The sequence below is a fragment of the Cnephaeus nilssonii genome (assembly GCF_951640355.1).
Source record: "Cnephaeus nilssonii genome assembly, chromosome: 7".
Lineage (NCBI taxonomy): Eukaryota > Metazoa > Chordata > Mammalia > Chiroptera > Vespertilionidae > Cnephaeus > Cnephaeus nilssonii.
The window spans coordinates 27,376,734-27,397,300 of record NC_137078.1 but is presented as its reverse complement, the minus strand read 5'-3'; positions in this window follow the sequence as shown (position 1 = coordinate 27,397,300).

Genomic DNA, 20,567 nt, shown 5'->3' with positions numbered 1-20,567 from the left:
AATTACACTAGATTTGGAAACAGAAGACTTGAACTTAAATCCTGCCTTTACCACTTAGTGCCCCTGTGACCTCTGGCAAGTTGCTGAACTCTCTGTCAAGTCATTCAACTCTCTGCCTCAGTTTCCTAACTCTAAAAAGATGATAGCAATACTTTTTTCAAAAGATAGTTGTGAGAATTACAGAGGCTAGTATGCACAAAAGTGTTTTTACAAATTCTAAAGTGACATACTTTGATTTAATCTTTGAGGTACCAGGTATGTCGTCCCCCAATAGTTCTCACTCTCAGAGAGAAGGGTCTTGAAAGAACAAGTAGGGTTGAACCAGTTGGGAACACTTCCTTTGCAGAAAACAAACTGTTCTGAATGGATTAAGTTCTACACTGAGTAGATAAGCTATTAGTTTAAATCTATACAAACTTGCTATTCTTGTAGGTTGTTGTTTTTTTCCAGGCAACTGTTGAAAACTGCATATATTCCAAGGTTATGATACTTCCCTTTCAGATTGCTCCAGGAGAGTTCAGACATTGAAAGAGCACATAGTTCCCCTTGACATCGCACTCACAAGTCGTTTGCTAATGATATTGGAGTGGAGGCAAAGGTTATGCAACCTCTGCTGCTATGTCTTCCTCACCAGCATTCCTGCCCATCAGGATACCCTATTTACCTCTGTCTCCTATAGGGTGAGTGTGAGGAGCAAAGCAGCTGGCCCATACACTTTAGTAACTTAGGTTTACCAAAATATAATACATACAAAAGGTGAAACTACTTTTATTGTTATCATTATTAGGTAAATTATCGACACCATGATCCTTAACATTTGGCTGAGACTTGCAAGTCTTTGACTTGAAAAATCAAAATGATCATTATGTGTAATTTATGTTAATTCTTTAATTTGCTGTTTCTTGGTTCTAAGTGCTTAATATGTAGTGCTTAACACTATTGTGATTGTCTTTTAGCTGACAAAAGATAATTGACTCTTTTAAAAAAGGTCACTCTTTCTTTTTGCCAATAAACTTAGACTTCAAGGCCATCAACAGCAAAAAAAAAATAATAAATAAATAAAAATAAATCACTCTTTTGTAGCCTAATGAATATCAACAAAATAAAATCAGATAATACTATATTTCTTAACTAAAATGTATTTGATGTGATTATTGGCCTTATTGGCTTTATGGAGTAGAGCTCTCTACTTCAAAATGCTACTCTGCTTATACTAAAACATTTGTATGCAAAATACAAAGCCATGTGTTGTTGTATATGTAGATGTGTCTGTATGTGTACCTTCAAAGAATACATTTTTTTTAGTATAAAACATTTTCTGTTTACAACACATTACAAGTAACCTTGGTGGTACATGTGCCATAGTATATAGTCTCTTCAGATTATACGTCTTCCTGATGCAACACTCAGGTGCCAAATGCACACTCCAATTCTTATTTTCTTATGTAGTGTTTAATTGTACAGATTACATAAAAAATCACTTAATATAAAGAAAACAAATACTCTTTTTTATTGCCACACAAAATACTTTGCCAGCAAATGCTTTTGGGGGTGCTCTTTATTTATGGATTTTTTTACAATGCCGGAGAGCTTTTGTCGTTTTTAGTGCTTTATATTTATAGTTGCAGAATGATCATTTTCTGGTTGGTTTCACATTGAGCTCTTTCAGAACTAGTTGGAGTAGTAATAGTTTCATACTGTTTATACTTTCTTTCCCTCAGTCCTATTCTAAATCTTTTTCACCCAATCAGTGACACTGCAGTATATTATGCTATACATTCTTAAGCTATTAACTTTAGGCACTACTAATGATTACTTTTATATATATATATATATATATATATATATATATATATATATATATATAGCACATAAAACATGTAAATGTTTCTTATTAAAACAAGAAAATTCAAAACACAATAATCAACCCGGACAGCCCAAAGAAAAAACTGGAGAGTTTTTTTTTTCTTCAAGAGAGATACCAAGAGAAACAGGTCTGTAAAATTCCAGTGTTGGAAAACAAAGTAAATTATAAAAACTCCTAAAGGGAAGGATTTAGTTTTTTGTTTTTTTAAACAGCTTGTTTGGTATTCCAGTCCTACACTTAAAATGTAACAAAAATAAACACATTTGAAAAATCAATAATAGGAACATAACAGTTTGTGTTTTTTGTTTTTGTTTTGTGTGTGTGTGTGTGTGTGTGTGTGTGTGTTTTACTAGAAGAAAATGAGTCTTTGTGAGAAGGCAGGAAGGATTCTCCATCTCACCTTGAGCCCCACATCATTACACTCAGATACTTGTAAAAAAGCCTTCGGGAGGAGCTCATCTTGAGTTATAGCAGCTCACAGCCATTGGGGATTTAACCTGGAGAAGGAATGGGTAAAGTAGCTGAGAACTCTTGGGGACAAAATTTAACACAAAAAGATTTTTGGAAGCAGGGTGATCCAGAAAAGGACACCTCAAACATAAGAAATAGAACAGATTAGAGCAATAGCAAACTGCATCTTCACAATGAGGGTTGTCTTTGGAAGACACTGGACTCTGAGCTTATTTTACAATTTGGATTCCTTTACATTCAAATTTTTGAACAAACAGGATGATTCAGGAAAGATTTTGCATGAAGGCTTAAACACTGAACGTGGCCATTTTCAGGTTGAGGGGTCAATGGCTAACGAATGGGATAAAGATGGATATAACGGAGAAGAGAGTAGAACAAAGAGAAATGGGATCAGATGAGAAGCCACATGTGAGGAAAATAAGAGGAGAGAAACAACGGGGGGAAAAAGAGAAAAGAAAATTAGAGTAGCAAGGGAAGCCAGTTTGTATTAAAGTGTCATCACGCCTAGAACTACAAATCTAGGGGTATAGTATGTAGAAAAATGAAAACAGAATTTTGTTTTTCTTAATGTACAAAGTGGGGGGTTGAAGAAATGTTAGCAAAATATTTATTGAGGTTGCCCTAGTAGCGTACAGACATCCACATCTGGTTGGGTCCTTCCCTGCCCAGATTTACTTCCTGAGGGGCCATGGAAGGAGGAGGCACTGCAGCATCCCAGTTATCTGTCCTTACAGATGTTCATCTGCTTCTCAGAAATGGTGTCCTAGAAGAGCAAGGTCAGCAGACAGGAAGTGAGGTCAATGTCAGGTTTCCCATGCCAGGAACAGCAACTATAGGTACTTTGGAGGGTTACTGCTGGTCAAACCCCAACGCTGATCATTGAACTGGTCAAAAAGGCCAGTCCCAGAGTCACCTTATCAACTCTCTTGGAATTTTGACACCATTAACCCCTTCTGGTGGTAAAAAGCTGGAGAGTAACATTATTTTTTAAAAAGCATGATCTTTTTTCTCTTTTCAAACAAATTTATTTTAATGTACTATGCACCATTCAGAATTCTTTTTCAATTCTCCCAAGTTAAGGATCTGGTTTACCTGTAGAGAGATTTTTTCTCAAAATAAAACTGGACACTTTCTTAAAAGCTACATTTTCAAGATTAATTCTATGTTGTATGTCTTAGCCTTTTGGACATTCAGTTGAGATCTAATCAGTAGATCTGTTGTATCTAGGAAACCGAGAAAGAAAACAATCAGCTCTGTTCTCCCCTCTGGGCTGGAGGAGTGAGCTGTAATAAGAAGCATAAGAATACACTGAGAACCACAAGCCCCAACACACAGGTTTAGCACTGCCTGGCTGACCTAACTCACAGGTGCATGGTTGCCAGGTAACCTTGGGGCCTCAAGGTCCTTTAAGAAGCCCTGCAATTGGACTTGGAGAGGTGTGGGCAGTGCCTAGGGCAATTGTGGGGAGCAGGGCAAAGGGAGTCACTCTCAGGGCAGCTGGCAGGGTGATTGCTCCTCACCTATGAGGCAAGTGGAAACAAGCCTGGTTTGGCTGTGAGCAGCCCATCTTCTTTCTCAGCTGTGGGTGCTGTGAAAGGGCTCTGATTAGCGGTGATCATGCAGAAGGAGGAAATGAAGGCCGTGCTGTGAATTATATAAAGCACACCATTTTTCTTTGTATATTTAAAACACAACTCCTGCCCTTTATAAAGTTATATTCTAAAAATTCCTCTCAATCTTGGGCAAATTTATAGAGCACATTTTCACATGTGTGAAGGGCAAAGTGATTTTGGAGAGAGACACTGATTGGTTGAAAACACCTGGATTCTAGTTACAAATTTGCAAGTTTCTTTATCTCCGATGTTAGCCTGGAGTCACCCCGTCATTTGATATTCACATGAAATTTGCTCAAATCCCTATGTGTTGTGGGAAACCCAGAACTCTCCTCAATCTCTTTAGGAATTCTTGAGGATTTAGTTTTCTTTACCTTCTATGACCCTTACTTCCTCCTTCTATAGATTTAATTCAGATCATGAGTCACAAGGCCCCTTGCATATGGTCTGCATATAGAGTCTGCCATTTCCTAAACCATTTATCTGGCAAATTCATAAATCAGGAACACCTTGTTCCCAAATACTGCCAGATGTATAGGGACATGCTTTGACCTAAGCTGATGTTGATTTATCTTTTAGTGGGTAATAGTAGTTACTGCTCAATTTGTGTACTCTTAGGGGTCTGTGTTTCAGTCCACTTTGGCAAGAAAGCTTTACATGGATGCAGAGGTGCAGCGTGACCATGTACAGCAAAACAGGTGGTGGTCTTGGCCTGGAATTCATTTACAAAGACAGGTCCAATGTTTAAGAGGCAGCCTTTTTCAAAGTCTGCATTGGTGGGTGAGCTAGGTTCATAAAAGGGTAGTATTGTGAATTAGCTGGCCTCTCCTGATTCATGCCTTGTCTTTACAACTCTGTCTTTCCCAAGCATAGTCTTACTTTTCCCCCTTGAGATATCCATCTGTTAATGAATCTATTCAGGGTGAAGAAAAGATGAGTTATCTAATAAGGCTACAGCAAAGCTGAGAGCTCGAGGGTGAAGGAAAGGCAGCCTGGCTGCTTTGTCACCACCTGGAATCAGGCAAATAGGGAGAGCATGTAGGCCAACCTTCCTAACCCAAGGGCTATCATTCTGCTTTATATGTTTGAGTCATTGTGAGAAGAGAAAGATTTATAGGCATTATTTCAACACTTACTCAACAAATATTTATTGAACACCTACCCTAGTCTGAACTCTGCAGTGTTTTCAGAGATCAGGGCTGCAAACAAGTCATTCTCCCTCACTATTCTCAAACACTGCTCTTTTTAACTGCCTCTAGACCACATCCTAAGTATCAATCCGTTTATTGATTGAATGCTTACATGAATAAAGGCTCTTACAGGGCTGACATTGTCAATATTTGCAAGATCTAAGATTTGAAACTTGGAGGAAGCTTATTTTCTGTCGGTATGTAATTTCATGCACCTTATATTATAGTGCAGCCTAAGTTAAGTTTATGTTTATAAAAAAAGCAAAAACAAACTAATATACATCTAGCACTTAAGACTGAAGAAAAGATATGAGGCACTTCTAAGAAGCCAATTCAATCTACTGCCATGGATATCATAGGTTTCAGCATTAAACGTGTATGTGAAAAAATGTCTTTTTAAGAAAACATAAATATTTGCATTGTGATGTTAATAGTTCAGTAAATGAAATTTGTCCTATTTGGTCATAACCAGTTTTGAGGAATCAAATATGAATAAAGATGCCTAGTTCATGAAAGAGATGCCGTATTTGGCAGGAGAAAATGGGTTCTTGGTAATAGCCATCCCGCATGATGTTCTATCTCAAATGTGTGAATAAGGAATATACAACCTTTGTAAAGGGTTTAGCACACATCCAGAGGTACATAAAATGCCAAAGATGAGGGCTTGGGAGAGCAGCTTCTCTTTCTAAATGTGTCAGCTCTCTTCACAAGCACTCTCTATCCCATTGACGTGATAACCATGGTTGTAAGTGCAGCTCACCAAGTTTGGTGGACTCCCAGAAAGAATTTTGCCATGTGGATTCTAGAAGAATGTTACTCAACTTTTTAACACCAAAAAATCCTACCATGCTCTCGTTCTATCTTCTAGAGAAGCCAGACCAGAGAAATATACATTGACCAGCTGTAGGTACTGTGTTATCTAACTGTGCATGACTCCATATGCCAAACTTCTGGAAATTCTAGTGTTTTTTCTTAACTTGAGGAGCTAAAGTTAAGCCTTTCCTGGACAGTCCCAGTTTACTCTTGTATTCTTAGTGTGAATATTACTAGTGCATGCCCTTTTACTCTTATGAGTGTCCTAGTTTAAATGATAAAGTCTATGGTCACCTTATCTTTAACCTGGATCCGAATCTCCCACCAGTTGAGACTAACTCCTCCAGGATCATTCCTACTTTGCATCTATACAGCCATATGAATTTGGATAAGTTATCTAATTTCCCTGTGGTTTAGTGTGGTCATCAAAATAATGGGGTTGTATGAACAGATATTATCTACTTCCTCCCTAATACTAACACTCACACCAAGTGTTAGTCATATCAATCAAATTATTGCAATTACCATTCGGGGAGCCCATTTTTCTCTTAGAGGAAGGTGGGATAGTAGATGTTGAAGGATCTTTTATAATCAATAGCTCGATGGAGCATCCTTCATGCCATTCTAAGAAGTTTGAGCTTTATGCTAGGCAAAGGAGAGTGACAAGGTTTATGAATATGTAAATAACGTGACAAATATTTGCTTCAAAGAATCCAGGTGAAAACAAATGGGAATGTTGACAAGAACTTTGAAGGGTTATACCTCTGTATCTGTGAAGTCATAAAAGTTATAGCTTTGTGAGTTCAAATGTGAGAGAAGATTTCAATCAGCTTTTTCTCTCCTCTACTCACATGTTTCAAATCTAGGCCACTGATATAGTATTTCCTTGCTTCTCATCTTTCAATACTGTTTTGTGTGCACTATTAAAAGAACACCACAGTATCCCAGGGCAGGATGTCTTTCAGTGATGAATCAAGTGATCCCCATGTGCTAGTTTATAAATTGTTAACTGCTTTGGGATTCATAGAGATGAAAGATGCTTTATTTATTGTCCTTTGAGATGAAAGATGCATAATTTATAACATGAGGATTACTATTTTATTTACTCTTGTGATTCTGAAATCACATTAATTTCTAGTGATGAAATTGCAAAATCCATTTTAATTTGTGGGCAAGTAGCTTATTAAAAGCTTCGGTATTGGGAAGTCTGACTACACAAAAGTGGGTGTATGAAAAAAGCAGTATGATTCTTTTGTTGTTACATAAAGGCCTTATTCTCTTGCTCACAAGCATTAGTGAGATATTAAACATGTGTGCATGATATAAAGATGTTGGCCCTGATGTGTATTCATGCAGGCTTGTGATGACATAATTAGGTACATTCTACTAAAGTATCCTAAAATATCACAGTTGAAGACATTGCATGGTCTTCTCTTCCAGTGGGCCCAGGACTTTTGTATTGCATTATTGCATATTTGCAGGTAATGCAATATGTTACCAGCATCCAAAATATCAACAATGTTGTGTTTAGGAAAATGTCAGCTTCCTGGTTGATAGATCCTTTAGGATTTCCTTGCCTGGAAATCTTCACTTTGCAGCTTTGTAGAAACAGCTAGTTTTATTTGCCTGCTTGCTTGGTTTCCATGAAAAGGTGTGGCTCATTTATTGGGCGCAAGATTTGGAACCCCTTCCTTCCTTCCTTCCTTCCTTCCTTCCTTCCTTCCTTCCTTCCTTCCTTCCTTCCTTCCTTCCTTCCTTATGTTTGTCCTATGTCACCTCTGTGTCAGATGGACTGTGGGAAACATGGATTGTGTGGACTGAGAGAGGCAGGAATGTCAGAGTTGTTTTCCTTCCTGTTATTTCACCATTCCACTCTTTCTTTTGTGGGACTGATGTCATTTACTCAGCATTTTAGGTCACAGCTACAGTGGAACTTTTGGAAATACAAGAGCAGGATCGGGGTAGATGTTAGCTTCTTCATTTCCCAGCTATTCATTTCTACCAGAGGAAAAGTGCTTACCCTTAGACTGTTGGCCAAATAGCAATAGTAGAAAAGGAAAGTAATCTATAGATAGATGATCCCAGAGGCTGTAGGCTAGCACCTCACAAAGTATCTAGCAGGAACTATACAGAAAATCCAGGGAAACAAGAACCAAGCCCAGAATTTTCCATTTTCTTAAAATGATCTTACCAATTTGGTTGCACGTTTCTAATTTGTTAATGTTGTATATTGGTTTGTTACTATTTCAAATTCACTTGTTTATGACTTAAGAGAAGTTGTTTTGATCGAAGGGTGATTTTTTTACATTGGGGAGGCCGTATCAGGATGATGTCAACAAAATTGTTGTGCTCCTGAGTTCTTACCAATGTGATTGACTATGACCTTATGGGCATTTAAACTTTAAATACCAAGGGTCTGTGAGGACTTAAAGAGAGCGTTCTGTTTGGGAAAGGCTACTCTTTGCTAATCTGAATAGGTCTCCAAAGACCTTAGGACATTAGCTCCTCTGTAGCTCGGCTACTCTTGGCCAGCTGGTTGAAAACAGTGCAGTGGCCCCTTGACAGAGATCACCTTGCCTGCCAACACCAGCGTCTCCATTCTGCTAGCACCATGCTCTAGCAACAAGGGATTTTCAATTAGCACTGGCATTTGGATGTCATTTCTTAGTTGGCTAAGCCACCTCTTCTGAGAACCAACTCATAGAAAGGTACACCTCGACTCAATTTGGACTTTATTTTTTTCATCACTCCTCTGCTTGGAACAATAGTGTAATTAACCTATCATTAATTTGGATTAGTTTATTTCTTCACTGGCTTATTAAAAAGACACCCTGTATGCTATTGGCTTGTGAAATATTATTATAATAAATTATATTCCCGCTGTGAACCTATGTTAAAGAAATTATTGGCAGAGACAATCTGAGTCTCTGAGTATAATTTTGTCATGTACAAAAAAAATAGGATATGTGTTTGCTTTTTTACTCAGAGTCAGTTTAGAATTTCTGTGAATGTTCTGTTGAAAATATAGAAAGTATTTCTAGAAACTGTAATTCCTCTGTCCTCCATCCCCAAAGCAGAAAAGTGTGACTTTAAAAAAATATATATTCTACTTGAGAGTAGAAGCAAATGAAAGGAAGTTAAAACATAACTAATAACAGTATTTGTGTATATGGAAAATCCTGGCATAAGATAAGGAGGATTAGCAATTATGTCTTCTCTGAGGAAAGAAATGGACTTCAACTAAAGTGAGGAATGAGAACTAGGTTTAAGCAAGTTCTTTATATCTGAGTCAGTCTACTACAGTTGCTGGGTTTTATAAGACATGTTTCCTGAATGCCTGTTGCTCTTGTTGCCAGCATTGTTGAGGTTATCACTGTTTGGGCAAAGAACAGATATTCACCTACCGAGAATGACTTACAGAACATAGGATTTTTGACACTCAAATGTGTTATTTTTCAGATCAGAAACTAAGTCTAATGTTTCCTGAAGTCACTTGGCTGGTACCATGGCAAGAATTCCAGTTTCTAAGCACAGCACCGAAGTGTTTTCTGTTTAGCAAACTCTGGGGTGGTTCTCAAAAGCAAGAGATCAAGCTAAAGAATTCTGGAGATTTCTTCCTACTCTGGATAGTTGAAACTAAAAAAGTAGTAGACCTTTGCAAAACATGAAATTATATAAAAAAGGAAATTACTTTTGTATTTCTTCAAAATGCGTATGGCATAAAATTTTTTACATTTTTCCTCCTTATGTTCTTTTTTTTTAAAATTTACCTACTGATGTGTGGTTATCTTTGCTTCCCTCCTTTTTATAATTATTACTACTTTTGTTTCAAATTTGCCTCTGGATTATTACATGGAAAAGGGATCACTTGAGATGTTGAGACCTAAAGTGAAAATGTTTGTGTGTTGCTTTGAAAGCTTCTGTAGTTGTTCAGAATAGCACAAAGTCACTCCTGTATATTATTAAAGCTGTGACAAATACGCTGATATTTTATCACTTGTGATGAATGTTTCATTTCTTTGAGATCAATTCTAATTTTAGAAATTAACTGCTCACCTAAGGAAGGCACATGGTATCTTTCTGCATCTCAAAAAAGGGGAAAATTTTTGTTCCATCGAGAGGAAATTGCTCAATCCTGCTTCCTCAGAGACCTACTAGTCATCTCAGGAATAAAGAGCTATGTTCTTTGTCTTTTCTTTTTAAAAATCTCTGCAGAGTGTACCCCACACTCTGATTATCTGAGGGGCTTGGCTTTAGAATGATGAAATCCTAGAACATTACAATTTCCTAGAATATTAGAACCAGAGGGATTATAGGACCCATGTGGCCTAATCTCTTAATTTTACAGGTAAGAAATATGGCCCAGAGAAATAAGGTGACTTGTCCAAGGCCACATAGCTATTTAATAGGAGAAACAAAACTTGAAACCTGTTTCTGGTCTCCTTTATTACCATTTTTTATTCATGCAATTTTTTAAAAAGCATGTTCTCTTTATACCACTGGTTCTAGAGAGTAGGAAAAATACTGTTGCCATTAGGCAGAAGCAAAGCAGAGACACTAAGAGGTCAATAGATTCAAGGTCAAGGTCAACAGATACCCAGTAGCAGAATCTAATACTAGTAGTAATGTATATACAATGAGAGAAGCATGAAAACCATCATCATTACATTTGGGCTGCAAGTGTGAGTTCTTAGAACTGCCACAGATGACTAACTATTCTATTCTTCCCATGCGCGCTGCCTTCGGCCCTAGGGACATATTGTAAACTGAGGTATGTAAACCCTACATCAAATGGAAAAAGAGGTGAGCATGCAATTTCCACTTGTCACTAAAAGGCCTCCAAGACCTGATCATTACCTCCAATAACAAAGATAACATCCTTCGCTATCTTTCCTGAACCGTCTGCCTTCTTATTGCTATAATTTTATAGCTTTTACTTGGCAGCTCTGATAAAACAAGAGAGGAGCAGACGCAGATCTGCTTGTTTGGAACAGTTGCTCTGCTGTGTCCAGACGACCATTATAAACACTAAGCACGAACGGAGGAAAGATTACATGGAAAAGGGATCACTTGTGGTGTTGAGACCTAAGAACTTACAAATTGCTTGGTGTTTCACTTGGACATAAAGCTATTTCCCTGATGTGTCTGCTCTGTCTGGCCTTGCGCCTGAGATAACTTCCTCAGGATGACCTCTATTTTCAGTGCAGAGCCCATAGAATTATGTCGGAGGCTGCAGAAGCCGATGGCACAGTTCAACACACCCTGGAAGGCAGAAACATATGAAGAATGTTCTCACTCTGGCATATTTCTCAACTAATTTTTCAAGCTTCTAAAAGTCATGCTTACTCTTGTTGTCTCTGCTTTCAGTTAATGTGTATTGGTGATGTAAGGTCAAAGTTGTAATTGAGACAGACTCTAGTTAATTTTGTTAGTTATTTATCAATAATACTTGTTGAGTTGCCTATAATAAACCAGACATTTCACATAGTTTCCTTCCTTCCTCCCTCCCTCCCTCCCTCCCTCCCTCCCTCCCTCCCTCCCTCCCTCCCTCCCTTCTCTTCTCTTCTCTTTCCTTCCTTCCTTCCTTCCTTCCTTCCTTCCTTCCTTCCTTCCTTCCTTCCTTCCTTCCTTCCTTCCCTCCCTCTTTCCTTTCTTCCTTCTTTTATTAAAAGCTCACAACTCTGGAGTAGATATTATTGCTCCCACGTAAATGAAGGGTCAGAAAGATGTCTTGGCCATATTTACCCCAGACAGAGTTAGATCAGATAGAAGATAACCATTAATCCAGGTGCTCTGGATACTTATTAATAGATCTTCAATTTAACCTCCATACCAGGTTTAGTCAATACATTGTATCATCACACCAATCCAGATTTGATCTAAAGCAAAACTGTGAAGTGGAAGGAGTTTTCTTGGGCCTTGTTTGCATCATCTATCAGAACACCTCCATTCCTCCCTCGTGGGAACATACTTTTTCATCCCCTGGGTCTTTTAACCTCGTGCTATTCTCACTTACTCTGTCTCAGTTGGTTGTTCACTGGTTGCTGTTAAATATTGGAACACCAAATTCCTATTGGCCTTCTCCATCCACAAACCGGCAAGAGCTAGCTCTCAACCATTTTGCTCCACAAGCCTCAGCCCAGCCATTGCCTCTATCTTTGCAGAACAGTATGAAAGGTTCTGGTATGAAGCAGTTAATTCAGATGGTCGCATCGTTGTGTCATTATATAATTCTTCTCTGTGCTTCCACAAAACTTTGTATATGGCTTTGCCTCCACGATTTATAACATTGTATAGTAATTCCTTGCTTATATTTCTTTCTTACAATATTACGAAATTGTGAAGAACCAGTATAGTATTCTGTTAATGCATTCTCAATGTCTAGCATTGTGCCTAGAATAAGAGAATCAGTGAAGACGTAACAAATAAACAGAGGAATCTAAGTTTTTCTGCTGCTTTCCCTTGCTCTCTCAACTCCTGTAACTTTCTGATTGCTGGCTCTTTTCTAGAATTTTTAGTCATCAATTTTGTTTTTCCTTCCCAACTTCTGAGGGTTCCCTGATTCCCTACCATATGTCCAGTCTTCTATTTTATGGCATCGTTCCCTAGTATTTACATTGTTATGATGTTTGTCTTTCCTCCTGCCTTTAAATCTATGGCATAACCCGATTTTGCAGCAGTTACACCTAGAATTTACTTGCGATAAGCACAGCTTGCTTGTTTGGCTAGCTCTGATTTCTGATATCTGTTCAAACTCTAATCACTTTTTTATTTTTTATTTTTTTTGGTAAGATCTACTCTTGGAGATAGAAGACATGGATTAAAGCCTAACTCTATCTTTCTAGCTGCATGACCTGTGACTTAGCCTCTTTGAGTTCCTATCCCACACCTTGTTAATAGGTAACAACAAGAATGAATGAGGTAATATATGTTGAAAAACTTTGCAAATCAACACTAAGTTGCTTCTGCTACATTCAAAATTACTGGATTATCACTGCCTTATACCAGTCCAAAGGAAGTTCTTAAACACAGAAAACCCCCCTCAAACCATAATAACCAACTCTCCTAAAGCAGGGAGTGAAAACATTAGGACTTGGCATACCACCTTGGGAAGAGAGCCAACTCTGGACTAGGTCATCTTTGGAAGCAGTGGGAATGCTGTTTTATAGTTTACTAAATTTAGATACATCAGACACAATGAGTTAAAGGTTGAATGTTCTTCAATCTTCGTGTTTGGAAATTATTTCAAAATTAGTTTCTCAGTATTTTCAGCAATATGGATGTTTAAGCCTGACAATATATTGTTACAAGGTATCATGAGTGCAAAAATTACAGACTGCAGGCTATCTCACACATCAATGTTCGTTTGAAATGGTCTTTAGAAACAAGTTAAAGAAAAAAGAGACATGAGAGCCTAAGGAAAAGGCAGACACAGCTGTGCCTGTCCTGATCAAGTGTTGTTACTAAAATTTCAGATAAATAGGCTTAAAAACCTTAGAGAATTCTGACAAATGGAATATGAAGATATTTTCCAGGCTTATTTAGTTTATACTCAAAATAACCCAATCTTGTTTCTGTTTTGTAAAATAGAGAGCTTACACCATTAATATTTCCTACAAAAGAAAAATATTACTTTTAAGAATATTATTCTTTCTTACTTTGTGGGAGGAGATCAGATGTGGTCAAGGGAGTTGCTATAGAAAATGTTAAATGAATGAAGAAGTCTGACACTCCCAGATATAATTAGAGATATAAGATGCTGTATTTACATTAATTTTAAGAGCTTGAATTTTTCTCTAATTTTATGTGTTTTGAAGTTCTTTTGAGTGTTGGTCTTTAAGAAATGTATTTGAAATTCACTCAGCTAAAGTGGCCTACAAGGTTTTGAAATTTGGGGGGTGGCAGTGGTTGAGTTATAAACACCTCTTATGGTACAGAAGTGAATAATACCTTTTGCTCGGCTGCACTATTTCATAAATCAAAGCTCTTATAACAGTGCATTGCTTTGAGCCAGCTAAGTCATCGTTGAAAACCTTTGACGAGCTTGAGTAATGTTTGGAACATACTCCATTGAAGATCTGTTGATTTCTGGAAGCCCTATGCTCTGTTCAAAATGGTCAAAGGGAGTTAGAGACTCATCAAGCTGACTGTGTACTAGTACATGCAATTTTGAGGCTACTTCAAATACTTACTTTTAATCTATGCTTCAGCTAGTTCCCATGCTATTCATATCCTTTTAGCAGTAAACCAGTTAAGCATGATTGATGAAAATGAACTATACAGATTAGGAGGCCTATACTGGAAGATGAAATGTGCAGTCAGGAGCTGGCAAACTTTTTCTATAAAGGGTTAGATAAGCACTAATTTTGGCTTTAAAGAGCATATGATCTCTGCTGCAACTGCTCAGTTTGGCTGTTGTACTGTGAGAGGCACAGACAATACATAAACAAATAAGCACATCTGTGTTCCAATAAAACTTTATGAAAAGAGGCAATAGGGCAGATTTGGATTGTGGGATATAATTTTCTCACACCTGTTCTACGCAGTAGCTTTGCCATTGCTTAAAATTTTAACTTAATTATCTCCAAGGAGAGGATTCACACCTACACAGAAAATCATAGAGATGTTAATAATCATTAAAACTCAAGATAAGGGTCAGACATATTGCTATGTCTGAAAGAGCTACTTTGGGAAAGAGAAATGATTTTCTTTCTAAGACTATAGGCTTTATTAAGAGTAAATAAACAGCTGAGGTGAGATTTTTAAACTACGAAGACAATGTGACCCTCTCCTTCTTGGATGAGTTTCAGAGCTCATCCTCTGAATGTACTTACTGAACAGTTGACTATATATGGATAGATTGTCTATGAACTGAACAGGGACTAGAGTCTAAATCAGGAAAAATGTAGACAGATTCTAGGACTGAGGCATCACAATGCCAAGTTGCTGATGACTCATACTGTTAGTCTTACCTCCTTTTCCTAGGGCTTACGTTTAACCATTTTTCTACTTGTTTCCACGTCTAGAAAAAGAAGACTAGGGGTGGAGTGGGGCTAAAATAAGTAAAGATGACCTTGGAAGAACAGAATGTGAAGTGACAGAAATGTGTTTTTTAAAAAATAAGTAAATAGACAATTTGAGACAAATCTAGCTCTAAGCAAAATTCTAAACCAGTGGGATTCTCTTTGGCCCTGTCACTTTTGCCTCCTCTCACTCAATGCCATCACTTCCACAACCCAGGGCATTAGTGACACTTGAGGACCCCAAACCTTCTCCCTGCCTTGGATGGGGTTTACATCTCCAGGCTCTTCTCCTCTTCCCCCTCTTTTCTCCCATCAAAATTTTCAGATAATTTGAGATAGCTTCTTAGAGGAAGAGCAATTTTAATACTAATGCAGGATACATTAATAGCCCCAAATTAATCTATAATTTATAACATTCAGGAAGTATAGGGAGCTAATTTTAAGAGAAATTCCATGGTGTCCCTTAAATGACACCAAATAAACCATAACCTACTCAGCTTTCTAATTAGTACAGGTATCTGTTGTCAATATTGACTACAAAAGCAAAACATAAATTGTGAAACTAATCTATTCTGAGAGTTAGCTGATTCTCAAGATTTTAAAGATCTCACTCTTCATTTTAATATCCAAATATGGTGGCCTCAGACCCTATCCTATATCAGGATGAAATATCCTTGATGTTGTTGTGAATGTCAACACATAGAAATCTCTTGATTGGCTGACACAGTGATTTCCTTCTTAAGCATCACTTGCAGTATCTGGAGATTTATTTTCTCTTGTGGGCCCACTCTCCCCCACATGGATGTCACTCTTATTTCCTTTCCTCATGAATAACAATAGTAATATATATATATTTGTATGGCAAACATTTTCCAAAGGTTTGAAGTAATGGTGGGAAATTAAAGTACAGTGTAGACATCAATTTAAATTTAATATCAGATATTGCAGTCTCAAAAATTCATCAGTAATTTCTGAAAATAGGATGTTCCCTTCCTCTCTTCTTAGGGCTCCTACCTTTGCATGAGGACTCTCTCTTCCTTCCCTCTTTCCTAGCTCACTCTCACATGTTCCATTATTTATTTCATCCCTGTGCCCTTTATCCTCTCTTTCTATAACACTTTTTCACTTTTCTCTGCAGAACAATTAAGTCATTTGTTTCTAAAACCCTCTTTTAAAAGTGAAGAGGGGCCTTTTCATTCACTCTTACACACAAAAAGATCATTGAAATAATTTCTTAGACAGAATCTTCTCCCAAATATGAATTATACCATTACTCTAGATAGAAGAAGCAGATGCAGTTGGTTCTTATAATAATAGCAATTTTACTTCTCCTGCTATATTTAATTAATGACTATCCAGTAGTGTCACTATTGCAAATGCCATTTTTTTTTCAGTTCTACCTCTTGAAATTTTGAGCATATTGCACATTGAGGTATTTTCTACTCTCTCCTTCTTGAAGTTCCTTCATACTTTGGCTTCCACAGCATTGCATTTGCTTGATTATTTTAACTCATTGAGCATTTTTCCCCCCATTTCATTCCTTGGCTTTTTTATGGTAATAAACCTCAAGAATTGTAGGTTAAAATACAAGCTGCAATCTGGAGATGTCAAGTAAATTCACGATAATAGAGGAGACTCCAGAAGCCAACAGGAAAAACAATCAAATTTATCCATTCATCTTTGACCCTTCCCGTACACAAGTAAGTGTACAGGCAGACCTCAAAGATAGTGCAGGTTTAGTTCCGGACCACTGCAATAAAGTGAATATTGCAATAAAGTGAGTCACATATTTTTTGGTTTCCAGTACATATAAAGGTTATGTTTATGCTATACTGTAGTCCTTAAATGTGCAATAGAATTATGTCTAAAAAAACCCAACAATGTACATCGCTTAATTTAAAGTACTTTATTGCTAAAAAATGCTAACCATTATCTGAGCCTTCAGCAAGTTGTAATCTTTTTGCCGGTGGAAGGTCTTGCTTCTATGTTGATGAGAATCCAGTATCTGTGAAGCAATAAAGTGGAGCACAATAAAACAAGATATGCCTGTATAGTTGGCTATTCATTTTACTTTAAAATAATAGGCTCTAGTAACCCCTTCCATGATTTATCTCCTCTTTGCTTTCCTATTTGTCAGTAGTATAAAGCATTCAGTCATTCACATTGGAAATATTGTATCATCATTAGAACATTTGTCTCTATTGAACCTGAGATTTGGATGACAACTAAGTCCTTATGACATGTTCATTCCCAGCACCTCTCGCTTCTATCTTTTCCTTTGCATATCCATTGCCAGCACCCTAGTCCAGTCCTGTATTACCTTCAACTTCTCCAGTTACCCAGGGAGACACACACAAAAGTTTTCTGTTCTGCCAGTAGTAAATAAATTGAACCGATCGTTAAAACTCAGTGAACATAGTATTGTTTCACTACAACATTACAATATTACACAAGCATTCTATTAATTTGATACAATAAATCTAACAAGTGTTTTTAATGGGGATAAAGCAGAATTTATCTGAACTCCTCTCTCAACTAATTGGCGAGCCTAGAGTTGTGTGCTGGCTGGCCTTCAGGAAGCTCAGTCTAGTGTAAAAGCAGACAGGGATGATTCCCAGCTGCCAGATATAGAACAATCTGAAAACAGAGCAGGGCTTCGGGGGAACACAAGCTATGACACCTGCCTCGTGTGGGAGAAGGCTCCCGCAGGAGGGAGTGGTGGCAGATGGCCTGCTGCTTAAAGTCACACACAGGCCCACGTGCACGGTGCGCTTTGGTGGCAGGCAACAGAAATGCAAATCACTTTGCTTTTGTTTGTCACTTTAAAAAATGTTTTTACACATCTGGTCTGTAACTGAAATCAGAAATTCACCAGATACATGGCAGTTTTAGGGTCTCACTATCTTGTTATCATTCTACTCACTGTTTATTATATTAATAATTTATGAGCACTTAAGCCATTTACTGCTCAGTCAATGAAAGTGAAGCAATAAATGAGGTAGTCAAAGCCTCATTCTGGTGGGAGAAAGTCGCCTGTAACATAGGAAATAACCTAATGTCAGAGAAGGGGAGCACAATGAAGCAGCGAAGCTGGACAATGGGATAGAGAATGACTAGAAGGACTTTAATGTAGATTGGATGGTTAGGGGAAAAGTACCATTTAAACTGAGTCCTGAATGATGAGAAGAGGGAATCGACCATGCAAGGCGTTTATTCTAGGTGGAAGTGATAAGAAGCACAGCATTTCAGGACGAGAACGAGGACAATAACAAAAATGAAATCGGAAGAAGTCAGTAGACAGATGAGATGTGAGATTGGCGAATTTCAGGGGTGTTGGAGACTTTTGGCAGGAGAATGATGTGTGCATAGAACTTTAAATGGGAAACCATCGATGGGTTGTAGGGTGAGGAGTGACACTCTAATTCCTTCATCTCTCTTTATGGCTTGGAGGGTCACTTTGATAGCCATTCTGCTCCTTGCTGCTTATCTTCCTTGTTTTTCTCTTCTTTGATAGTAGCCATATTCTCCTCTCAAAAGTCCAGAGAAAACCAAGTGATTGACTAGGTAATCAATTACCCTTAATCAGGCTACATCATGAATTGCTGGATGAACCATGGATGGGCCACTCTTAATTCAGCTACCAAGTTTGGTACAATCAGTGGTCACACCTGCAAAAGGAAAACTTAGCTGCTTCCATGAGCTGGGAGCTCTGGACAGACACATTTCATTTAGAGGAGGTGGAATGTCAGGAATGGAAAACTGATTTGTCCAATTTGTGCCCTCTTCTGAATGCTTAAAATTAAACAGCAAACTAATTAAAAGCAATTAAAGTAAAATACATAAATATTATGTAGTATATAATTATACTATATATTTATAGTATATAATTAATATAGCATATATCACAATTATCTATTACTTATATAAAATTATTATATATAATGTAGTTAGAACATGTTATATAAAATATTTACTATGAAAGTCTAAAGAATATATTTTCTTAGAAAATAGGGATAATGGGTTATGCTAAATCAGAACCAGTTTTCTTGGCCCCAGAGGCATGTCTGGCAATATGGCTGGAAGAAATTAGCACATGGTTTGTAGTCCTTGATGGAGATGTCTTTGTGCATCTTCTTGGCAGCTCAGCAGATAATCTGCCCATATACATCTGGTGGATTGCTGTGAAATGTTGCACTCATAGCATTTAAAACACCTGTTACTTGTTACTTTCCTTGCTGAGAAACAAATAGTTTAAATTTTATCTTACCCACTTTTTTTTTTTTCCGCACTATCTTAGAGATCTTGGATTGATCTCCTCAGTTCAGGTTAATCTAACAACCGTGGAATAAAAAGACATCCTGAGGTACCAAGCTAGATAGTGGCAAAGCCCAGAACAGAACCTTGGTATTCCATTTTCTAATTAACTAGAGGCCCAGTGCACGACATTCATGCACTGGGGGTGGGGGTTCCTCAGCCCGGCCAGCGCCCTTTCCCAGTCCAGGAGCCCTCGGGGGATGTCCGACTGATGGCCAGCAGTCGGACATCCTTAGTGCTGCTGCCAAGCTGGGAGAGGCTCCTGCCACCACTGCTGCACTCACCAGCCATAAGCCTGGCTCAGGACTTCTGGCTGAGTGGCGCTCCCTCTGTGGGAGTGCACTGACCACCAGGGCGCAGCTCCTGCATTGAGCGTCTGCCCCCTGGTGGCAAGTGTGCGTCATAGCGATGGGTGGTTCTGGCGATTTGCATATTACCCTTTTATTATATAGGATGGTTTTTATAATTGTACTAGAGGCCTATTGCATGAAATTCATGCACTGGGGTCTGTGTCCCTCAGCCCAGCCTGCACCCTCTCCAATCTGGGACCCCTTGCGGGATGTCTCTGCCCGTTTAGGATTGGGCCTAAATGGGCAGTCAGACATCCCTCTCACAATCCAGGACTGCTGGCTCCCAACTGCTCACCTGCCTGCCTTCCTGATTGCCCCTAACTGCTTCTGCCTGCCAGCCTGATCACCCCCTAACCACTCCCCTGCCAGCCTGATTGATGCCTAACTGCTCCCCTGCCAGCCTGTTTGCCCCTAACTGCCCTCCCCTGCAGGCCTGGTCCCCCCTAACTGCCCTCCCCTGCAGGCCTGGTCCCCCCCAACTGGTCTCCCCTGCAGACCTGGGTTCCCCCCCAACTGCCCTTCCCTGCAGGCCTGGTCACCCCCAACTTCCCTCCTCTGCCGGCCTGGTCCCTCCCAACTGCCCTCCCCTGCTGGCCATCTTATGGTGGCCATCTTGTGTCCACATGGGGGCAGCCATCTTGTTTGTTGGAGTGACGGTCAATTTGCATATTATTCTTTGATTAGATAGGATAGAGGCCTGGTGCATGGGTGGGGGCTGGCTGGTTTGCCCTGAAGGGTGTCCTGGACCAAGGTGGGGGTTCCCTTGGGGTCTGGGGAAGCCTGGGTGAGGGGCCTGTGGTGGTTTGCAGGTCGGCCATGCCCCCTCCCCCCACCGGCGACCCAAGTGGAGGCCCTGGTATCTGGGATTTATTTATCTTCTATAATTGAAACTTTGTAGCCTTGAGTGGAGGCCAAGGCAGGCCAGG